We start from the raw sequence: 19,899 nt of genomic DNA, 5'->3' as shown, positions 1-19,899 counted from the left end.
AGAGGGACGAGAGAGTGGGGTTGGGATCGTGCGGGGGGAGGAGTGGGGTGACTCGGGGGTTAGGGTTTGGGGTACGAGGCCATATAGGCCAGGGGAGGTTAGGTGGGCCAGTTGGGCTGGCCAGCTGGGCCGGAGCCCAGTGGAGGGGAAGTTTCCTTCTTTTGTTTTTGTTTTATTTTCTTTATTTTCCTTTTACGGTTTTACTTTAGTTACATTTATTTTAGTTTTAGCAAAATATACACTTAGCACCTAAATTAGTATTTCAACTTAGTCCACGGTCACAAAAAGGTTTAACCCCCAAATAAAATAGTTTAGTATTTTATAAAATTCAAAAGGCACTTATCTAGTTGTTTTAGCTACTGCTTAAACCATTTTAGTGCATTCAAACATTTTATAAAAGTGTGGTTTCTCCACCATAATTACCTATGCAATATTTGGTTCACTCCGAACATTTTAGTTTTAATATTTGAAAACTTTTATTCTTTGGTTGATTTTGAATTTGAATTTGAATCAGTTTCGAACTAACACGTGATTAGGAACAGTGAATCGAGGTGACGTGGCATCATTAGCAGAGGTTCACTGTAGCTTAATTACCCGGGCGTCACAGATAAGAAGTAAGATCTCCTCTTGTGCAGTTCAACTAAGATCAAGCAATCAAGAAATGTTGTCGGTGTGACATTTTGGTTGAACTGCACAAAACACTCTTAAAAAAAGTGTTTTGTGCAGTGCAACAAAAGGTCACAATGGCAACAAGGTGAAGTAGATAACCCTGTTTACACAGAGGTTCAAAGGAAATGACTAGTGGTCAATAACGGTGGATGACATAGAAGCCAACAAAAAGAAGCATCTACCTTATCTAAATGGGAAAGAAAGCAAGACAGTAGCATTTCTCAAACGGTGGCATTGATTAATATTAACATAGAGATTATATTAACAATAAAATTCGTTAAACATGTAATTTGCTTTTAACTGTGGCATTGCATCAATTTTCCAGTGGCATTATTAGAGGGTGTTTGTTTACAGGGACATTTTGGTGTAGGGACTAAACCCATGTCAGTCCCATCTAAACCAAACAGGAGGAACTTTTAGGGACTAAAAGTGGGCATTTGAGACTAAAGAAAGAAGACCTCGAGGGAGTCTTTTTGGGACTTTTTCCAACAGTTGCCCCTGCCACGCATCACACCTTGTCCCTATTAGTTCATTTCTAGGGGTAACATGGTCTTTCAGCATGTCATTTAATAACCTTTAGTCCATGTTTAGTCCCTGGAACCAAGCAGGTAGGGACTAGGGAGTTTTTAACCAAACAGGGCCTTAGATTAACAACAACTAATGAGTTGTACGGGACAGTGGACGCACCAGCACCATGTGCATCTACTGATGTACTGTGGTCATGCACAGCCTGTTGCAACAAAGAACAAACAACCAAAGAGCATATTTGTGTTGGTCCCAGTTTTGTTATCTTTAGACACCTTTCCCTATGTGAGCGCAGCAAATCTAGTCCTGCTCAAACTCTACAGCCTTGTCCCCCAAAACAAAAGATCAGTTTGTTACAGATGTGCGTACTGCGTTTGTCATTGTTTTCCCTTTTCGACCAACGTAGGTGCTGGATAGCCAGTCTGTACTAGTACTTTCGCCCCTTCCTTTCCTCTTTGAACCACGTCCTAGATTTATGTGATACAACTTTCCCCACTACTTTCCCCCAATCCTTTCCTATTTGAACCACGTCCTAGATTCAAGTTATACAACTTTCCCCCTTCCTTTCCTCTTTGAACCATGTCCTACATTCATGCTATATACAAATTTTCCCACTACTTTCCCCCACTCCTTTCCTCTTTGAACCACGTCCTAGATTCATGGTATACATGCAGCTAGAGCAATGCATGTGGAGTAAGTAAATTATACCGTAAGGTTCTTGGGGCTTGGTTCAGTGGGCGACGAAACGACGGTGAAGAAGAAGGGGTCGGAGGCCCTCCCGCGCCGCTGCTGGGTGAAAGAGAACAGCTGCGCCGGTAGTGGATTCCCTCCCTCGCCGACAGCGACAACGTTAAGCCTCCTTCCCTTCCCGGCGGATGGATCCCGCCAGCTCTTTGAGCAGCAGTGAGGGGAGAGAGAGGCCAACGAAGTCTTGTTTAGATCTGGAGAGGGCGAGAGAGTGTGAAGAGAGCAACTACAAGCGTTGAGGCTCTAGCGTGTATATGTATATTGGAGAGAGACTGTGAAGCGTCCAAACCCTAGAAAACAAGCGCCAAGGCTGCAGCTTATACGTGATGAGGTGATTATATGGTCACTACGAGATCGTATAGCTTCGTATCCATCCATTTTTGACAAGTCAAAGAATCCTCCTGGCACAAATTATGCTCAAGTGTAGTTATTGAACCCGAGACCTCAAGTTTGATGAGCGAACAGGCTAACAAGCTACACAACCCTCCTATTATGTTCAACGAGAGGAAAATAACCTTTTATACATTCCTGCATTCGTGTGACAAGCATGCCATGTTTTTTGTGTGTGTGGGAGTCATTGGGATTTCAATCATAATCGTGTGATGTGGCTTTGGTGGTAAGACTATCCACAGTGGTGGAGAAATAATGCAGCCTTAGTCACCTTACCTCTCTCCATGTAGTACGTTGGGTCCCACCAGTCAGAGGGTGAAACAAACAAATAAATAAGAAAAATTAAAAGTGCCAGCAATGTATCTTACCTCACACATCTCGCTACTGCTCGGGAACACTGTCCAATTGATCCCTCTATTCGCTCACGTACTATTTTAAGTGAATCCTTATTATAACATGCACACAATTTTGGGCACTTGTATTCGACCTAAGTCAGTGTGCCACCGTATCTCATATACTTACTACTCCCTCCATCTAGGTGTAATAAGTCACGTTAGAAGGTGCAAAGGGACCAAGGTGCATGCATGTGCGTGCGTGTGTGTGTGTGTTTAACAGCATGTGTGTGTTAGAGAGAGCGACATATCGACCTACTCCTACGGAGAGATGGTGTGTAGTGTACGATTTTAGCCGCGAGGGTCGGTGCATCCTCTCGTTTCTGGGCGTGTCCAGTAGGGACATGCGGACAGCTGCCATGCCCGCTCCTGACCAGCCTGGCCCACGCAAAGCCCCTCCATCGCCCCCGCGTGCTTCCCGCCCGAAACAGTCAGCGCCGCTCCAAAGAATCGGTGCTGCATTTATGCCCGAGCAGAGCAAACGCGACCTCTCACTGGCGCAAGAGTGATGGTTGCTTCGTCCGTCCAACTTACGGCTGGGTCTATGTGATTTGACGGCTCATTGGTCTTTATTACTGAGGTGGTAGGACTGCTGGATGTCCCATGCTTTCGGCGAAAGGAGGTACTACTAGATTACAATTTTCTCCATTCTTACAGCGGAGGAGTGCAAGAGCAGTGAAAATACGGAGGCTCAGTGATTACGTGGCCCACCTCACACTATCACCATATTTTCTGGACATCGTGTGACACCTAACTCTTTACATAGTACTCCCTCCGGCAGATAGTAACCCAGTTCCAGTTGACACAACACCGTCTCCACCACAGAGCACCCAAACACGAGCAGTTAGTAAGGGAACTGCAGTGCCCAAAGCATGGGGACCACCACTCCGAATCCCAACTCAACGCTTAAAGGAGAAGAAGATTTGTTCTTAGGTCAGGCTCTGTAGCTATGGTTCATACTCCTTTGCTCTTGCATTACTGTATTTACTCATACCGACTATTTTCAAATTTGAAGGATGGAATTGAAACTCCAATGGCGCAACAAGTATGTTTTAAACCTGTTTCTTTAACTCGTTTGCTGTTGTAACCTACTCTATGTTGATTTCAATTTCAATTGAATAAACATTTATTTTCTGATGTCATGCACATTACAAGTGTTGTTATTGCTCTATAGTTTCCCACAATTATATTTTGTCTATTCTGCTTTGTCTTGAACAAATATTATTTAAACTGTGTCTCTATCTTGATTTGGCAACCAAAACTAGAATGATATAGACCATAAAGTGACCATGGTACATAGATATATGTTTGTTTCATGCTGTTATCCTGTCCACTTTACTACTGAACTCATTTACCAAAATGAGTTTCATATACAACATGGTAAACATGTGATGTGTCCGCTTGTTTCTCTTTTAGAATGCGGACAAAATATTGGAGAACAGTACCGCGTTATCCAATGGTAAAGGAAGTAATGCAGATAAGGTTCAAGATAGTGAGACATCCCTGTTGGTCTCCAAGAAAGCAGATAAAAACTATCTTGACGACAGTGAGAGAACCCAAAAGTCCTGTCTTGATGTAGTGTTCGAGTTACTGGCCACTACTGCTGGCACAAGCTCTTCAAACTCGCTGCCTGAATCAGTTCGTCTTCTTGAGTTTCAACTTCAAGTTGAAAGACATCGATCAGATGTGATGCGACAGGAAGCTAAAGGACTGAGGAAGTCCCTGCAGAATTCAGATGCATATTTCATGGTGCAACCACAAGCGCTGGAGGATTTAAGTGCCAAACAAGAGAAAGTTAATAAGCTTGCTAAGCATCTTGCCAGCATTATGGGTACCCAGGATATTGTTTCTTGAGATTTTCTGAAGTGGTTTCAGTTCTAGATTTGTTTTGCTGCGGCGTTTATTTGCGCTGGTCGCCAACTTTCACAACTAGTGTATATGATATGCTGCTTTGTTCCCTATATTTGCACTGGTGGCGAACTTTGATGCCCAGTGGATGTAATATGTGTAATAGCCGTGATAGCCTAGCGTTAGTTGCTTGCTTATTTATTTCCTTGTTGTCTTGTTTATTTGTTTGCTTGTAGTCATTGCAGTTCTTTTTCCGCGGTTTGCTAGTGGTTGCAATAACCTATTTTTTTAACTAGGCCACAATAACCATGGGCTAATATTTACTATAGTGACACTGGGCCTCCTACGGGCCGTAGAAACAGTGGGCCTTCTATGGGCTGTAGAAACAATGGGCCTTCTGTGGGCCATATCATCAATGTGCCTTATACGGGCCGTATGATCGATTGGCCAAACATGGGCCAAACGAACCGCATTATAGCCATAAACGGGCTAGAGTTGGAATCGTCCGTTTATGGGCTGACCATAACGGGCCATCGTTAATAGGCCGTATTTGATGACGCTATGAAAACGGCCCAATGTATTAATGGACCACAAACGGGCCGACTGTAACCACGGGCTGAATTTGGCCCACAAGCAGAAAATGACAGTAACGGGCCGTAAGTAAACGAATGCTGGAAATGAGCCCAAGAATAAATGGGCTCTGAGAAGGCCAAAAGATAACATGGGCTGTAAACGGCCCAACGAAATAACGGGCCGTTAATGGGTATAAAGTTCTACACTGTTCATTACGGGCTAGTTTCACCATGGGCCGTTAATGGGTGTAAAGTGATAAACTGTTCATTACGGGCCAGTTTCACCACGGGCCGTTAATAGGCCAAGAGTTACAAAGGGCCTCATATGGGCCGAAAGACGTCATGGGCCATACATGGGCCAGAAGTGAAAATGGGGTGGAATCATATTGGTTGGCCCAGATGATGCTAATGGGCCTAATTCGGATAGGGCGTAATGGGCCTTAGGTTAGCGGGTTGTAGATGGGCTATATGCAAACAGGCCGTTAACAGGCTTTCCATGGGCCGGCCCGCCTCCTTTTGACCAAGTCAAACGGGCCGGCCTTTTCACGGGAATGGGCCTCTGTTGGACCGTGCCACGTGTCCACGTATCATAGGCGCCTTCTGTCCAATGAGTGGATGGCATCTGTCCCAACGATGAGCCGACACGTGTTTCCTCCAGCCATTGATGATTTTACACATGGAAAATCCCCATTGGTCAGGGCTGTTAACGGGTTATCGGATCCAAAACCCGACCCGATAGCTTAATGGCGTTCCGTTACGGTGGATGCCATGTCTCGGTCACCATTGACGAAAGCACTTCTGTGATGCGCGATTTATCATCATGGAAGTGGACACTTCCGTGATTATAATTTTGGTAATGTCATGGAACACTTTTACGACAGCACATGTATGACTATCTTGATTCTGTCATAAAATCGTCATGGATGTACATGCATGAGAATAAAGCGACCTACTGTGACAAACACGTATCATCACGGAAGTGTATTTTGTTGTAGTGCTAGTTCATCCTCAGCCCCTCGCAAGGCTAATCCACCCCAAAGCAGGAGTAGGGTCTTACACCACAAGGTGGCCCGAACCTGGGTAAACTTCTGAGTCTCTTTCCTTTCTTGTTCATCAGCTAGGCCGTGAGAGCGACGAGTTGGTAGGCTAGATAGGTTGAGTTCTTCGCACACACCCCCGAGTTCGAACCTTTCTTGGGTCCGCGGAGCCCTGAATCTGACAACGAATATGAAAGAGGGGATGCCATTTGGGGCATCCCCAAGCTTAGATGCTTGGTTGTCCTTGAATATTACCTTGGGATGCCTTGGGCATCCCCAAGCTTAGGCTCTTGCCACTCATTATTCCATAGTCCATTAAATCTTTACCCAAAACTTGAAAACTTCACAACACAAAACTCAACAGAAAAATCATGAGATCCGTTAATCACAACTTTTTGGTACTGTTGTGAAGTCATTCTTTATTTACATTGGTGTAATATCTACTGTATTCCAACTTCTCCATGGTTCATACCCCCCGATACTACCCATACATTCATTAAAGTAAGCAAACAACACATAGAAAACATAATCTGTCAAAAACAGAACAGTCTGTAGCAATCTGTAAACTTCGTATACTTCTGTAACTCCAAAAATTCTGAAAAATTGGGACAACAGAGGCAATCATATATCAATCTTGTGTAAAAAATTCAGGATTTTATCACGTTCCAGCAACTCATATCAAATCAACGATCACCGTAAGCCATCCCAAAGGTCTTACTTGGCTCAAACACTAATTAAAACACCAAAACACAATTACTACAGAGGTAATAATGTGCATTCATTCAAGAACAGAACTGAAAACAAAAAACATAAAAATAAAATTGGGTTGCCTCCCAACAAGCGCTATTGTTTAACTCCCCTTGCTAGGAATAAAACATAGATCTAGGTATTGTCATCTTTGGTATGCAATCCATAAGTAGCCCTCATAATAGATTCATATGGTAACTTAATTTTATTTCTTGGAAAGATTTCCATGCCCTTCCTTAACGGAAATTGAAATCTAATGTGTCCTTCTTTCATATCAATAATTGCACCAATCGTTCTAAGGAAAGGTCTACCAAAAATAATAGGACATGTAGGATTGCAATCTATATCAAGCACAATGAAATCTATGGGCACTGTCGGATTTAGGGATCCGGCAACCCTTGAGAGGTTTGAACTCAGGGGTGCGTGCGGAGATCTCAACCTGCCCAGCCTGCCTACTCGCGATCCTTCCTAGCCTAGCACGTCGAGCTCAAAGAGACACAAAGACACATAGATTTATACTGGTTCGGGCCACTATTGTGGTGTAATACCCTAATCCAGTATGGTGTGGTGGATTGCCTCGAGGGGCTATGGATGAACTAGTACAAAGATGAACAAGCCTCAGGAGGTGAGGTGTTCTTGAGCTGGTCTGGTGTTCTACTTGTTCTGGTATCGGTCCTCCTCTATGGTGGTGGTTAAGTCCTATATATAGTGGCCTTGGTCGTCTTCCCAAATATGAGCGGGAAGGGATTCCACAACGGCGGGATTTGAAAGGGGACATGTTGTATAGTCTATCCTGACAAAAGTAGTCTCCGCCTTCGAAAAGCCTCTGGTCGTGACGCTGCGGTGTGCTCGGTGATGACCTTCGTCCTGCCGTCCTGGTGGTCTTGGTCTTGTTGCACCAGAATGGAAACCTTTCGCTGATTCCACAGGACTCTGCGCCTGCGGCTAGCCTCCCTTGGACCAAAGAGGAAACATGCGCTCTGCACTCGCCTGGCCCCCTCCTGGCCTTGGTCGTCATGGCTCACGTCAGCTGAGCCTCGTGAGGTAGCTACATAGAAATCTCCGCCCCTCAGGAGCCCTCCTAAGGAGGCCATGTTGCGGCCGCAAGCATGCAGTACTAGATACCCCCAAGTCCAGGACACCGACAGTAGCCCGTGGGCTCAAGGCGCGCTCAGACTTGGCTTCCAGGCGAAGCTAAAGGGCAAGTGCGGAGCGCCGCGGGCCCTAACCTCCTGCGGCCTTGATGATGCGTGGCGATTGATTGGACGTGGGCGACTTTGTTTTCCCCCGCTGCCTCGGCAACTGCTCGACTTGACAACTGCATGGTGCATGCAGAGAGGATCATCATTACTGGAAATTGCGGGAGGCCGACGATTTACCTTCTCCCGTCTATAAATGTGCGAGCGGGTGGAGCCCCTGCCCATCTCTCTCCGTCTTGCTCCCATGGCGCCGATTAGGAGGTTCTCTGCGGCAGAGAAGGGGAAGGCTCCTAGGGAGGGGGCCGGACCCTCTCCCACTGAAGAAGCGGCTCCACCTCCCTGACGATGCCAGCGCGGGGAGAGAGGTGGCCAGGCCTTGGCAATTGAGGCCTCTGCCCGGCTTCCCCCTCCCCCTATACGCCCGCGCTCAGGATGAAGGAGTGCGCCACCGAGCAGCGCCTCGCAAAGATGGCAGGGCCGCCATTGCCCTGCCGGTCACATGATGGACCCACGCTGAGGACAGCTCGTGCGCGTTTGTGGTGTGGGAGGTGATTCCTCCCGATACTTGGATCCGACTCCCATGGTTCTTCACCAATGAGCTGCCTCCGAGGGGACCGGTGGAGCTGTGGCTGCAACACGTAGGGTGCATCAGCCTAGCCACCGGAACTGAGGTCGAGGTGGTGCCGTCTGGAGACGTCTTCATGATGCGAGGATGGGGAGAGGTTGCCCGGGCTTGCCGAGCGGAGGGAGCCCTGGCGATCCACTTTGAGTATGACGGTGTGGCCACCATGATCTTCAAGGTCTTCAATGAGCACGGCGAGCGGTTGGAGTGCTGCCCCGGAGGAGACAGCTTGAGGGACGCCGTCATGGGTGCTGGATATGCCGCTGCCCCCTTCAGCGCTTCGTCCAACAGCAGCGACGACTCCTGGGAATCCAGCGACTCTCTGAGCCCAGTGATTCTCCGGAGTCGCTTGAAGACAGCTATGTGCCGACGAGCTCCCGCCGAGGCCGGAGTGCTGTTGCGGCTGCCGCCCGGCATCGTCGGCCACCGTAGGGCCCTGTAGTTGTTTCTCCTACGCGATATGACGATCAGCCCCCGTGGGGCTTGTAAGGATCGGGATGTATTTAATAGTATCGTTGTTCCTTTTAACTTTGTAATGGATGCGCGTATTCCAGTTCGGTCGAGTCCCTCAATTTTCTCTTTCCAAGACAGTGTGGCGCTCTACACCGGCAAAACGCAGTCCCCAGGCAGGCTTAGCCGTCGCTAGTATGCCAGGTCACGATGCCGTGGTCAAGGCTGGGAGGTGAGCGGCCCGAGGTCTGGTAAGAGCTCATGAGACGGGATGCTCACGAGGTCCCCCTTGGCGTGCAAGCAGTTGTACAGAAAATTGAAAAGGGGAGTTGAACTGCCCAAGTGGAACTGCAGGGCGAGGCATGTGGAGCGAAAATGGTGCCGTAGCAAGCTGAGACTTATCTTTTGCGGTCTGAGTCCATCGGAGAGGCAATGCTTGCTGTCGCGCCTGTGGTGCCATCAGGCGCAGCCCGTCTTGGCCACCCTCCTACCTCGCTTGCCAAGGTACTCTACGTCCTCGGGACCCGGCCATCGAGCAAGCTCAGCCACCGCTGGTATGCTAGGTCGTGATGCTGTGGTCAAGGACAGTGGGTGTGGGCTGGAGAGCTAGTAGGAGCTCCCGAGACGCGATGCTCGGGAGGCCCCCCTTTAACGTGCAAGAGACTCGCGAGGCTAGACGGTGGTTATCCGGGCCAACCTTTGGCTCATTGCAGGGTGAACCTGCAGGTTAGATGACAAAGGAGGCCAAGAGCCCCAGGGCGTAAGACGGAGGCACCGGGGACCTTGCCAGGTGGTGAACGCGAGGCGGGCTGCGAACCAGAGCTTGATCCCCGGGTTTATCAGCATTACAGGGATGAACCCGAGCACAAGCGTCGTGCCGATGTGTGTGTCGTGCAGCAATGCAGGAATGGTGTTAGTCAGAACACATTAAGGGCATGAGGTGGTGGTCACGAGGTGACGATCATAGATAAATTCACGAAAATGATTAGATAGCCCTGGGGAATGCAAAACAATACATGTCGTAGGGACGGACCCACACGGCCTGGGGATGATGCAGTCTGAGGGGCGCCCCCAAACTGAACGAACTAGGGAGATGTCACCTAGTACCGTTGCTGAAGAGTTGTTGAAGTAGCCAAAAAACGCGCGCTGCAGAAGCCGTCCCTCATGAGCCACTCCAGTGCCGAGCCTCGGCAGGCTCGGAGGGACCAGAAGGCTCCTAAAGGTGCTACTCCATCTCCGCCAGGAGCGCCTGGTGCCTGGCTTCGCAGGCCATTTGAGTGTCCATCACGCAGCGCTGGAATGCCTCAGCTGTGCCCACGAGGCCGAAAGGCATGCAAACTTAGTTGTGAGGTGGTCCCTCGTATCGGCCGACACGAGACGGCCACATGAGCTGCCGAGACGCGGCCTTGTTGAGCCCGAGGATGTCGATGTAGATACAGAACTCCTTACCCTTGCTAGGGCAGTGAGCTCCGCCTCGCGACAGGCGATGATCACCTTGCAGAGCCCTTCCTTCCTGAATCTCCTTGATCGCCTTGCTAATGAACTCCTTAACGCCTAGTGCCTCACACCTGCTGCCTTCTACTGGGAAGCGTGCTCTGAAGAGTGCCTCCACATGGTGCCCGAGCGCCACTCTCGTGATATGGGCTAGGTCTGAGGCCCTCCAGAGGAGATCCCCCGAGCCCATCCCGAGAGGGGCGCCGGGTGCGCCTTCCTATGCGATGGGTAAAGGTGCCACGGTCGGAGACGCGAGGCTCAGCGCCATGTCCTCGAGTGATGCTCCCTCATGAGACCCCTGGCCCAGCTGTAGCTTCTTTGTCTTGGGCGCGACCTCAGGAGGGAGGGCGCCGTCGTTGTCTTCTGGGTTCTCAACTGCTGCAGCCTGGAAGGCACGCTCCAGAGAGCACATCGCATCCTTCTCTTGGCAGGCGGCCGTGATGATGCCGCTGCTTCCTGACATCTTGAGGACGTTGTAGCCGTGGTGTGTGGCCACCATGAACTTCGCCAGTGCTGGGTACCCGAGGATGGTGTTGTAGAGCAGGCGGATGTCAGCAACGTCCAAGTCAATGAGCTCGGTGCGGTAGTTGTTGCACTCGCCGAAGGTGACTGGGAGGCGAACCTACCTGATCGGGTGTGTCGATCCATCGGTCACTCCTGAGAATGGCTTGGTGGGGTGCAGCTAGTAGTATGGTAGCTGGAGCCTGTCGAACGTCTGGACAGAGAGAACATTGAGCCCTGCTCCACCGTCGGTGAGAGTCTTGGTGACGGTTACGTTGCTGATGATGGGGGAGCAGAGCATGGGGAGCGCGCCAACGGTGGCCGCACACTTGAGCCGGTCTATGGAGTCGAAGGTGATGGCGCACTTGGACCACTTGAGGGGGCGAGTTGCTTCAAGCTTGGGGAGCGCTGCATTTACCTCACGCGCAAACTGCTTGAAGACACGGTGGGAAGCTGGGGCTTGTGAGCTGCCTAAGATACAGGCGATGACCCATGGCTCCTGGAAGCCCCCAGCTCCCTCGTCCTGGTGGTGATCTTCGTTCCTTCTTGGCGGTGGAGGCAAGGGAGGCAAAGCTGCATTACCCTGTGGGCGATCCTCACGAGGCTGCTCCCTCTAGTTGCCCTCACGAGGCTGGTCCTGCCAGCGGTCCTCACGAGGCTGGTCGCGCCACTCCTGATGGCGGTTGCATCCATCCCAGCGTCCTCCACCTCGACCACATCTGCCACCGTAGCCCCGATCATTGCGCTCGTGGCGTCGACCGAGGCACTCGTTGCGGAGAGCCTTGAGCTCCTATCAGTCGTTGTTGTTGTGGTTGTAGACATTGTGGAAGGCGCAGAACGGCCGCTTGCCCTTGGATGACTCGAGGTGGTCGCAGCCGCGCTTGGTCTCTGGCTCTATCGCAAGCACGGCTGGCCCCTTGCGCTTTGTTGTCCTTGGTCTTGGTCTTCTTGTCTTCAGGATCAGCATCAGGGAGCTCGAGGAGGCAAAGGCGTCCCTCCTCAGCTCTTGCACACTTGTTCGCCATGTTGAACATCTCCATAGCGGTGCAGAGGTCCTCGTGGATGGCAAGCTCCTCCTTCATTTTGACATCACGGACGCCATCGTTGAACGCGGAGATGATGGCCTCGTCAGACACCTTGGGAATCTTGAGTCGAACGTTGTTGAAGCGCTGGATATACTTATGCAGGGTCTCTCCAGGCTGCTGCTTGACACTGTGCAGGTCGCCCGCGGCCGGCGGACGGTCGCGGGTACCCTAGAAGTTGGCAATGAAGCCGCTGGGCATCTCCTCCCAGGAAGAAACCGACCCCTCGGTCAGGTTCAGGAGCCAAGAAGGCACGCCATCCTTGAGGGCCATCGAGAACCAGTTTGCCATGATCTTCTTGTCGCTGTTGACCGCCTCGATGCTCAGCTCGTAGAGTTGCAGGAACTCGGCGGGGTCTATGGTGCCGTCTTACTGTGGAGGCAGGTCAGGTTTGAACTTGCTCGGCCAGACGATGTTGCGAAGCTCTACAGTGAACGCACGGCATCTTGTCGTGGCCACCGAAGGTCGTCGAGGGGGTGGAACGTAGTCCTGGTACACGCGCATCCCCACCTCCTGTGGCGGCTAGCGAGCCTGGTGCCGGGGTGCTGGAAGCACACACACTTCTTCCTGGGGACGTTGCACCACCTGGCAGCTCACTTTGTCCTGAGCCGGCGCTGGATGCTGCGGGTCGTACCATGGAGCCATACGCCTTGTCTCGATGATGGCGCCCCGGGCTGGAGGCGGAGGAGGAGCCCCATGCATGACATCGCTCGCTGCGGGTGGTTACTGAGGCAGCGAGCCGACCCGTCGGAGCCCCTATGCGCGACGCTGATGAGCTCGGCGATCCGCTCGAGCCACTCCTCGTAGAGGTCACCCACCAGACGGCAGCGAAGAAGTTCCCGCGCCGTGTGCAGAGCAGCCTGCGCGTCCACCTGGCCGCAACGCGCGTGGGATGACGAAGCAACTGGAGTCAGTGACGGAGTGGTGGTGCAGCCGTCGCGGCGCACCGACGGGTGCAATGATGAAGCTTTCTGCTTGTGGCCGGCAGGGCTTGTGGCCGGCAGGGCCCGTGGCGGCGTTGGCCACCGGAGAAGGAGCGCGGCGGGCATAACCGTCACCCACCGGAGCCGTCTGAGCGACGCGGGAAACGACTGCAGCCCGATGCTCGGTGCGAGCCCTGCGCGCGTCAGCCATGGAGGTGTCGGAGTAGAGACGGGTCAAACGGCGGAAGAGAAGATCCGACGCACCCCTACCTGGTGCGCCAAATGTCGGATTTAGGGATCCGGCAACCCTTGAGAGGTTCGGACTCTGGGGTGCGTGCGCAGATCTCAACCTGCCTAGCCTGCCTACTCACGATCCTCCCTAGCCTAGCGCGTCGAGCTCAAAGAGACACAAAGACATAGAGATTTATACTGGTTCAGGCCACCATTGTGGTGTAATACCCTAATTCAGTGTGGTGTGGTGGATTGCCTTGAGGGGCTATGGATGAACTAGTACAAAGATGAACAAGCCTCGGAGGTGAGGTGTTCTTGAGCTGGTGTGGTGTTCTACTTGTTCTGGTCTCGGTCCTCCTCTATGGTGGTGGCTAAGTCCTATATATAGTGGCCTTGGTCCTCTTTGCAAATATGAGCGGGAAGGGATTCCACAACGGCGGGATTTGAAAGGGGACAGGTAGTACAGTCTATCCTGACAAAAGTAGTCTTCGCCTACGAAAATCCTCTGGTCGTGATGCTGCGGTGGGCTCGGTGATGACCTCTATCTTGCCGTCCTGGCGGTCTTGGTCTTGTTGCACCAGAATGGAAACCTTTGACTGATTCCTCGGGACTCTGCGCCTGCGGCTGGCCTCCCTTGCATCAAAGAGGAAACCTGCGCTCTACACCCGCCTGGCGCCCGCCTGGGGCCCACCTGGCCTTGATTGTCATGGCTCACGTCAGCTAAGCCTCATGAGGTAGCTGCATAGAACTCTCCGCCCCTCAGGAACCATCCTGAGGAGGCCAACTCCTTCAGGGGTCTTGGCGTCGTCCGCCTCATGAAGCTTGGCCCCTCGCGAGGGTCTTGTGGTGTTGGTGTTTAAGCTGGGCCATACCAGGCCGTCGATGGAGCTACGTGGTGGGCTGCAGGCAGGCAGGACTAGATACCCCCAAGTCCAGGATGCCGACAAGCACATAATTCCTATTTGCAACAATAAGAACATCATTAATTCTTCCAATATGTTTCTTAATAGTGGAATCTGCGAGATGTAAATTTAAAGAACAACCATCAAATTCACGGAAACCTAACACATCACATAAAGTTTTTGGAATCATGGAAAGCTAGCACCCAAATCACACAAAGCATGGCACTCATAGTCTTTAATTTTAATCTTAATAGTAGGTTCCCACTCATCATAAAGCTTTCTAGGGATAGAAACTTCCAACTCATGTTTTTCTTCAAAAGATTTCATCATAGCATCAATGATATGTTTAGTAAAAGATTTAGTTTTATTATAAGCGTGAGGAGAATTCAACATGGACTGCAATAAGGAAATACAATCTATCAAAAAAAATTATCATAATTAAAATCCTTGAAATCCAAAAGAGTGGGTTCATCCCTACTTAAACTTTTGACCTCTCCAATCCCACTTTTATCAATTTTTGCATCAAGATCTATAAACTCCGAATCACTGGGACACCTTCTAGCTAAAGTTGACTCATCTCAGGTACCATCTTTATCAAGATTTATATTAGAAAACAATGATTCAATAGGAGTCACACCAATCACTTTAAGATTTTCATCATTATTATCACAGGAAATTGAAGAACACGATTTAACAAACCAATCTCTTAGCACGTGATACGTCTCCAATGTATCTATAATTTTTGATTGTTCCATGCTATTATATTACCCCTTTTGGATGTTTATGGGCTTTATTTTACACATTTATATCATTTTTGGGACTAACCTACTAACCGGAGGCCCAGCTCGTATTGCTATTTTTTGCCTATTTCAGTATTTCGAAGAAAAGGGATATCAAACGGAGTCCAAACGGAATGAAACCTTCGGGAGCGTGATTTTTGGAAAGAACGTGATCCAGAGGACTTGGAGTGCAAGTCAAGAAGCGATCGAGGCGGCCAGGAGATAGGAGGGCGCGCCCACCCCTTGGGCGCGCCCCTGTCTCGTGGGCCCCTTAGGCGGCCATCGGCGTACTTCTTCCTCCTACCCACGTACCCCGAAAACATCTAGGGAGCCAACGAAAAACAATTTCCACCGCTGTAACCTTCTGTATCCACGAGATCCCATCTTGGAGCCTTCGTCGGAGCTTCACTAGAGAGGGAATCGACCATGGAGGGCTTCTACATCAACACCATAGCGTCTCCGATGAGTTGTGAGTAGTTTACCACAGACCTATGGGTCCATAGTTATTAGCTAGATGGCTTCTTCTCTCCTTTTGGATCTCAATACCATGTTCTCCCCCTCTCTTGTGGAGATCTATTCGATGTAACTCTTTTTGTGGTGTGTTTGTCGAGATCCGATGAATTGTGGGTTTATGATCAAGTTTATCTCTGAGAAATATTTGAATCTCCTTTGAATTCTTTTATGTATGATTGAGTTATCTTTGCAAGTCTCTTTGAATTATCAGTTTGGTTTGTCCTACTAGATTGATCTTTCTTGCCATGGGAGAAGTGCTTAGCTTTGGGTTCAATCTTGCGGTGTCCTTATCCAGTGACAGCAGGGGTTGCAAGGCACGTATTGTATTGTTGCCATCGAGGATAAAAAGATGGGGTTTATATCATATTGCTTGAGTTTATCCCTCGACAGCATGTCATCTTTCTTAATGCGTTACTCTGTTCTTAAGAACTTAATACTCTAGATGCATGCTGGATAGCGGTCGATGTGTGGAGTAATAGTAGTAGATGCAGGCAGGAGTCGGTCTACTTGTCACGGACGTGATGCCTATATACATGATCATGCCTAGATAATCTCATAATTATTCGCTTTCCTATCAATTCCTCGACAGTAATTTGTTCACCCACCGTAATACTTATGCTATCTTGAGAGAAGCCACTAGTGAAACCTATGGCCCCCGGGTCTATCTTTTATCATATAAGCTTTCTATCTACTTTTATTTGCATCTTTACTTTTTCTATCTATATTATAAAATACCAAAAATATATTTATCATATCATACTATCTCTATCAGATCTCACTTTCGCAAGTGGTCGTGAAGGGATTGAAAACCCCTTTATTGCGTTGGTTGCGAGTTCCTTGTTTGTTTTTGTAGGTGTGTTGGACTTTTGAGGAGCCTCCTACTGGATTGATACCTTGGTTCTCAAAAACTGAGGGAAATACCTACGCTACTATTGCTGCATCACCCTTTCCTCTTCAAGGAAAACCAACACAAGCTCAAGACGTAGCAAGAAGGATTTCTGGCGCCGTTGCTGGGGAGGTCTTCGCTCAAGTCAAGACATACCAAGTACCCATCACAAACTCATCTCCCTTGCATTTACATTATTTGCCATTTGCCTCTTGTTTTCCTCTTCCCCACTTCACCCTTGCCGTTTTATTTTGCCTCTCTTTTCCCAGTCTTCTCCTCTCTCTTTCTCTTAACTTTTTCTGTTTGCTTGTGTGTTGGATTACTTGTTGCCATGGCACAAGATAATACCAAATTGTGTGATTTCTCCAATACCAATAATAATGATTTCCTTAGTACTCCGATTGCTCCTCTTAATGATGTTGAGTCTTGTGAAATCAATATTGCTTTGCTGAATCTTGTTATGGAAGATCAATTCACCGGCCTTCCTAGTGAAGATGCCGCTACCCATCTAAACAACTTTGTTGATTTGTGTGATAGGCAAAAGAAGAAAGATAGGAATAAAGATATTGTTAAATTGAAGTTATTTCCGTTTTCACTTAGAGATCGTGCTAAAGTTTGGTTTTCGTCTTTGCCTAAAAATAGTATTGATTCTTGGAACAAGTGCAAAGATGCTTTTATCTCTAAGTATTTTCCTCCCGCTAAGATCATCACTCTTAGGAACAATATTATGAATTTTAAACAACTTGATCATGAGCATGTTGCCCAATCTTGGGAAAGAATGAAATTGATGATTCACAATTGCCCTACTCATGGTTTGAATTTATGGATGATCATACAAAAATTTATGCCGGTTTGAACTTTGCTTCTAGAAATCTCTTAGATTGGGCCGCGGGAGGCACGTTTATGGAAATCATGTTAGGAGATTCTACAAAACTTCTTGATAATATTATGGCTAATTATTCTAATGGCATACTGAAATATCTTCTAGTAAAAAATGCATGCCATAGAAGAAATCAATGTTTTGAGTGGAAAGATGGATGAACTTATGAAGTTGTTTTCTACTAAAAATACTCCTCTTTATGTCAATGATATGACTTTGTCTACTTTGATTTAGAATAATAATGAATCTATGGATGTGAATTTTGTTGGTAGGAATAGTTTTGGAAACAATGCTTATAGAGGAAACTTTAATTCTAGACCGTTCCCTAGTAATTCCTCTAATAATTATGGAAATTCCTACAATAATTCTTATGGTAATTTTAATAATATGCCCTCTGATTTTGAGAATAGAGTGAAAGAATTTATGATTTCTCAAAAGAATTTTAATGCTTTGCTTGAAGAAAAATTGCTCAAAGTTGATGATTTGGCTAGGAACGTTGATAGACTTTCGCTTGATGCTGATTCTCTTAAACTTAGATCTACTTCTCCTAAGCATGATATCAGTGAGTCTCTCAAGGCCATGAGAATTTCCATTGATGAGTGCAAGGAAAGAACCGCTAGATTGCATGCTAAGAAAGATTGCATTGTAAAGGCGTGTTCTTCTAGTTTCCTTGAAAATAATGATGAAGATCTTAAAGTTATTGATGTGTCTCCTATTAGATCTTTGTTTTGCAATATGAATCTTAATAATAATGGGACTGGAGATGAGTCAACTTTAGTTAGAAGGCATCCCAATAATTCGGAGTTTTTAGATCTTGATGCTAAATTTGGTAAAAGTGGGATTGGAGAGGTCATGACTTTAAATAGCATTGAACCCACTATCTCGGATTTCAATGAATTTGATTATGATAATTGTTCTTTAGAAGGTTGTATTTCCTTGTTGCAATCCGTTGTTAATTCTCCTCATGCTTATAGTCAAAATAAAGCTTTTACCAAACACATTGTTGATGCCTTGATGCAATCTTATGATGAAAAACTCAATTTGGAAGTTTCTATACCTAGAAAACTTAATGATGAGTGGGAACCTACTATAAAGATTAAAGTTAAATATCATGAGTGTTTTGCTTTGTGTGATTTGGGTGCTAGTGTTTCCACGATTCCGAAAACTTTATGTGATATTCTAGGTTTCCATGATCTTGATGATTGCTCTTTAAATTTACACCTTGCAGATTCCACAATTAAAAATCCAATGGGAAGGATCACTGATGTTCTCATTGTTGGAAATATAAATTTGGTGCCTGTAGATTTTATCGCTCTTGATATAGATTGCAATCTTTCTTGCCCTATTATTCTTGGTAGACCTTTCCTTAGAACGATTGACACGATTATTGATATGAAGGAAGGGAATATTAGATTCCAATTTCCATTAAGGAAAGGCATGGAGCACTTTCCAAGAAAGAAAGTCAAATTACCTTATGAATCTATCATGCGAGCTACTTATGAATTGAATGCCAAAGATGGCACTACTTAGATCTATCTTCGCTTTTATGCCTAGCTAGGGGCGTTAAATGATAGCGGTAGTTGGGAGGCAACCCAATTTTATTTGTGTTTTTTGTTTTTCCTTCTGTTAAGTAATAAATTTTGCATCTACCTTCTATTTAGATGTGTTTTTATGTTTTAATTAGTGTTTGTGCCAATTAGAACCTACAGGATAACCTATGGTGATAGTTAATTTGATTCTGCTGAAAAACAGAAACTTTGCACACACGAAATTAGTTTTGTTAAATCACAGAAACGTGATTTTTCATTGATTCTTTTTGCTGATGATCAATAGACAAATTTCCCAGGACTTAGTATTTTGGTAGGATTTTTAAAGTTCCAGAAGTTTGTGTTAGTTACAGATTTCTACAGACTGTTCTGTTTTTGACAGATTCTATTTTGCATGTGTTGTTTGCTTATTTTGATGGATCTATGGATAGTATTAAGTGGTATGAACCATAGAGAGCTTGGAATACAGTAGGTTTAACACCAAAATAAATAAAGAATGAGTTCATTACAGTACCTTATGTGGTGGTCTTGTTTTATTTCACTAACGGAGCTTATGAGATTTCCTGTTGAGTTTTATGTTGTGAAGTTTTCAAGTTTTGGGTAAAGATTTGATGGACTATGGAATAAGGAGTGGCAAGAGCCTAAGCTTGGGTATGCCCATGGCACCCCAAGATATTCAAGAATATCCAAAAGCCTAAGCGTGGGGATGCCCCGGGAAGGCATCCCCTCTTTTGTCTTGGTTCATTGGTAACTTTACTTGGAGCTATACTTTTATTCTCCACATGATATGTGTTTTGCTTGGAGCGTCGTGTATGATATTAGTATTTGATTTTTAGTTTACCACAATCATCCTTGCTGTACACACCTTTTGGGAGAAGCCTACTTGATTGGAATTTATTAGAATACTCTATGTGCTTCACTTATATCTTTTGAGCTAGATAGTTTTTGCTCTAGTGCTTCACT

This window comes from Triticum dicoccoides, chromosome 7B (assembly GCF_002162155.2).
Source record: "Triticum dicoccoides isolate Atlit2015 ecotype Zavitan chromosome 7B, WEW_v2.0, whole genome shotgun sequence".
NCBI lineage: Eukaryota > Viridiplantae > Streptophyta > Magnoliopsida > Poales > Poaceae > Triticum > Triticum dicoccoides.
This window is presented reverse-complemented; position numbering follows the sequence as displayed.